The sequence below is a fragment of the Nestor notabilis genome, unplaced genomic scaffold, assembly GCF_000696875.1.
Source record: "Nestor notabilis isolate BGI_N333 unplaced genomic scaffold, ASM69687v1 scaffold8847, whole genome shotgun sequence".
NCBI classification, from domain to species: Eukaryota; Metazoa; Chordata; class Aves; order Psittaciformes; family Psittacidae; genus Nestor; species Nestor notabilis.
In genome coordinates this window covers 23,913-28,677 of record NW_009935128.1, presented here as the reverse complement: position 1 = coordinate 28,677, position 4,765 = coordinate 23,913, and positions in this window count along the sequence as shown.

The following is a 4,765-nucleotide window of genomic DNA, read 5'->3' as shown; positions in this document are numbered from 1 at the left end:
TCTTTCCCTTCTTTCTTGTCTCAGTGACAGTGTTACTCTGTGAAATAACAATGCATCAACAGTGTTGCTGGCATTTTAAAATTGCTGAAGTCATTAATATCACTCAGAAGTTGAAACATCACAGTCCATTTACAGGTCAAATTCCAAAGGTTTTTAAAATTACTGTTATTGCAGTTGTAAATGAGGGTTTTAGCTGACACCTTTGTCAATTAATATAGTTCATGTTCTTGTAAAGCAGATAGGACTTGAATGAAATGGTTATATCTTCCTCATAGTTTTCGAAACACAAAGAATAGAACTTACCGATCCACTAAACACTGCATTTTCCAAATTTTTTACTACTGTAGTGAGAAAAATCATTATTCTTGAAAAGAAGACAGGAATTGTGGCCTGTTTATCTTTTCGTGTGCAGCACAAAAATGTGTTCAGTTTAATGGAATGCCATAATGCACTCCTAAACTGTCAGATTTCTAAATATGAGCCATACATCATGACAGTGCAGAACAACGTATTTTGTCGCAAAGCAGTTCTATTAGAGAAGGTGAAAATATGTTAATCCTACCTCAATCATCAGGGACCAAAATGAATTTGCATTATTCTTTTAACCTTGAAGTGAGTACATGATATCCTTTTTGATTTTTTTTTAAATCTCTTCAACTGCAAACAATGTTTTTTGTTTGACAATATTATTAATGACTTCATACATATAGTAATTATTATTTGCACATATGTAAAATATTAAAAATATCAGAGAATCTTTTGTTACACCTTTAAATTATTTTTTCCCTCAGGAGAATTCACTGGGAAATTTTTTTTCTGCTTGTAATTTGTATCCATTTTGAGTTAGAATACTAATTGTTTTATTGTATCCTATAAAGTCTGGACATAAAACTGCACACAGTTTCTGTTGCCCACAGATTGCACTGAACTGCAGTCTGATATTGGAAAGTCTGGCCACAGACCTGTTATACAGATTATACAGATTTATAGATTATTGCACTGATTTGTCTCAAATGTAATTTCATAGTAGGAACACCTGAAATTACTATTCTAAAATACTTTAACTTTCCAGAAAATGATCCTGTTAGGTTGACCAGTGCTAATTGTATTATTACATCCATTTTCCATTTTTGGGGAGGGATATGGAGAAAAAAACTAGTAGTAAGGTAAGGTGATTACAAGTGTTACAGTGGATAAAATAGGGGGGTTTTTTTGTTTTTTTTTTTTTGTTGGAATTTAATAATTTGAAGCATGACCAGATAGATCTCATACTACAAAATATGGAAGTATTTAGATTTTTGTAACTGGTGTGAGTTGAATGAAATATACTTTCATCACATGAAACATTTGGGTTAATTTTGGTTTGGGTTTTCTATGGGGTTTTTTTTTGTTGTTGTTTTGTTTGGGTATTTTTTGTTTGTTTTGGGTTTTTTTTGGTTTTGTGTGGTTTTTTTTCATGAACATACATATAACTGAAAAGCTAAATAAAAAAAGATAAATATGGCTGTGGTACAGATTTAATATAGTGTAATATCTGCAGAGATTAACTGTAATAAAAAATGAAACAGAAGAGGCTCAGATTCCCATAAGAGTTGAAAGCACATTCCTCACTTCTGTGGCATTAGGTGTATTGTTGTTATTGCTTTGTTGTCTTCAACTGATCTTAAAAAATAACAACCAGTTTGAAAACAGAAACTTCATAGTGTCTGTATGATTAATGACAATGAACTGCAGATAAGTTTTTAAAAATAGGCATGAATCCATTTAGATTTAGTTTCTAAAAATTAATTTGGTTTCTTTTTTAGAAGTGTGAAGTCATTTATATTTTAGTGTTTAAAAAAATCATTTGCTTCTGAAAAGTCCAAGAGTGGCCATTTAGAAAATAAAACTTAGTCCTTAGACTACAACGTTAACTCCATCAAAGATGACCCTCGTTGTATTGCTTCAGCAGCAGGATCATGTGTGAGCCTGAAGAATCCTCAAACAGGTAGTTAAACTCTACTTTAAAAAGTGCTGATTGGCTCCATTTTACAGTTGAAAAAGAAATGATAAAAAATTCTTGGAGGGACCTGAATGCTGAGTCCTGCATTCATAATCCAGACTCGTGTTAAGAAGGCAAGAGAAGTTTCCTCTTACTCTCAACTGTGGTTCCACAGATCTCATGTAAAGGAAATGATGGAATCCTGTGCTTTCGAGCACAGAGGAGAACAGGAATATTTTATCAGTAGCCCACTATTAGGAGGGATCAAGAATAGTATGGAATTTCACCCTCTGCTTGTAGAACGTCAGGTGTGTCAGGAGAAGGATTCAGGGAAAACATGCTGGAAGAAATGCTAATGGACCTAGTTATCTGAAAATATAGTTCATTTCCTTCTGCCTTTAATTTGGCATTTTGGAGTGTATGTGGGATTGAGATGCTCAGAAGTGCTGCTCCGGCATTATACGGTAGACTGTGAAACAGGAGAGTCAGGTTCAGTTCCCTTATTTAACTGTGTTTCTTCCATTTCTCTAGGAATATCCAATTTTTTAAGCTGCAGAATTATGTTCATATGTAGTACCTACTTTTCTTCCTCTCATCTTTCATGAGGGAGATTTAATAGGAACCACAGAGAAGGACTCCTTACTGCCGCAGATTTCAATAGTATTCAAAAATACACTGGGAGGGAATGTGGGGAAAAAATCACGAATGAAATGCAAGCTTAATGGAATGACTAGTACTGATGTAAAAACAAATGGTTGATTTTGTGACATGGGATATTTAGGCTGGAAATTAGAAGTTTTCTAACCATCAGACAAATGAGATTCTAGAGCTCCTTTTGATGGGAGTAGTGGGAGGCATAATCTGATTTTAAGATGGAGCTTGGTCATTCTTTTGGGAGGAATGACATTATGTGGTTGCCTGAAATGGCAGGTGAATGGGCACAGTGATCCCAAAGTACCCTTCCGCTCTTACCTTCTTAATTAGGAAAATACTTTATATTTTGTTACGTTATCCTGTTTCTCAGAAACATCTCACCTGTAATTTGATGGTGGTATTTTTTATTACTTAAGAGAGTTTGGACATAGAAAAGAAAAATCTTTGTTGAGATTGCACAAGTCTGGTAATGTGAACTGGAGAAGATTAAATAGCTGCATGTAGGGTAAGAAACAAGGAGGACACTGTTCACATTGAAACGGCTGTAAGGGATGTATAAACAATTATGGCAGTTTGTATAGCTGTTTTAATACTGATGTCAAGACTGATAAAGCATAGAGTAAGTGTTGTTTCATTGGATAGTGTAAATTTAGAAGGCTTAGAAGGCGAGCAAAGACTTATCCCCAGTTTGTTTACTTTTAAATGAATGTTGCATTTGTTAACCTTTTAGGATTTGTAAATTCTGTATCATTGGTACTAAAAATACATTTGACTGTATTCTGACTTCATCATTTTTGAATCAAAACAGGATTTTTTTCTGTAATTCATGGGAGTACAAATCATGTTGTAGTAAAATGAGTAGCCCAAAATATTGCTTTACATTGGCACTACAATTAAATGATTTCAAACCAGCGTTTTTATTTTTATTTTTTTACTATGCCATCAGTGGTTCAAACTCAGAAGACAAATTTATGATCCTTAATAGTAACTGATTCTTATGATGCCCGTTAGACAAGTTTTGTGTTACACAAAACCTAGATGGTAAAAGGCTTTTCTCCTACAGATAGTAATATTACAGTCTTATACAGTGTCCAAGTTTAAGGGACTCTTTGGAAGATTGTGTTTATCCTAGCTTTGTTAATGTTAATTCTTATGCTTTCATATATTATGCTGCTTATAACTCAGCACCTTACTGGTACTAAGACAAGAAACATGTCATTCATAATCAAGGTGCTAAAATGAAGTTTAGAATCCCATTATAAGGAGGTACTTTGCAACGGGTCATTAACTTGCTCTATGACATGAAACCCCTGGAGGAGGTTCTTTAAAGTTACAGATTATAAGTAATTCCATAATTGCATGGTGTTGTAGAAATATGACCAAGGTTTTTAAATGTGGTTTCTCTGAATGCTTCAGGTGCTGGATGCCCAGTCACTAATGCCCGTAGCCTGGTTTTCATCAGTGTTAACTATGGGGAACTGTTCCTTTCAAAGGCAAGGAAAGGAAGATGTAGTGATAGGACATAAATTCACCTTGCATGGAGTTGCTCAGTCAGTCTTCAGGGTCACAACAAAGCAGACACTTGTGAGACTCCTTGGCAGGAGTATTTGCTGTATAACTGAAGTGCCACTGGATGTGTAGGCAATTAGCATCTCTGAAAATCATGATGTGAGTTACAAAAACAAAGGGATTGAATAGTAAAGGCTACTTCTGAAATATTTGGGCATTGGTAGGAATTGATTATGTACATCTTTTTTATTTTATATAATTATTTGAAGCTAATAATAAAATTTATTTCTCCATTGCTGATCATAGTTAATTTATCAAGAAAGAAGAGCTCTAAAAGGAATTGCTTTTTAAAACACTGTGTGGTTTCAATCCATTCTTTTTCCTTTAAAAAAATGATCTCTCAAAGATCAGCAAAATACTACAAAGACATGGTAGGTTTTGTACAGTTTCGAACATCATAAAATTGATTCTTTTATATGTGTGAGAGTGTGTACATTTATATGGGGTTTAATAAAGTGCATTCCTCTACTTACCAATCTTGTTTAACAAAGTAACAACCTAAAAACTTTCCAGGATATATTCTCCAGTGTTTAGTTCACTGTGTGTTGTATTTAGTTTGTT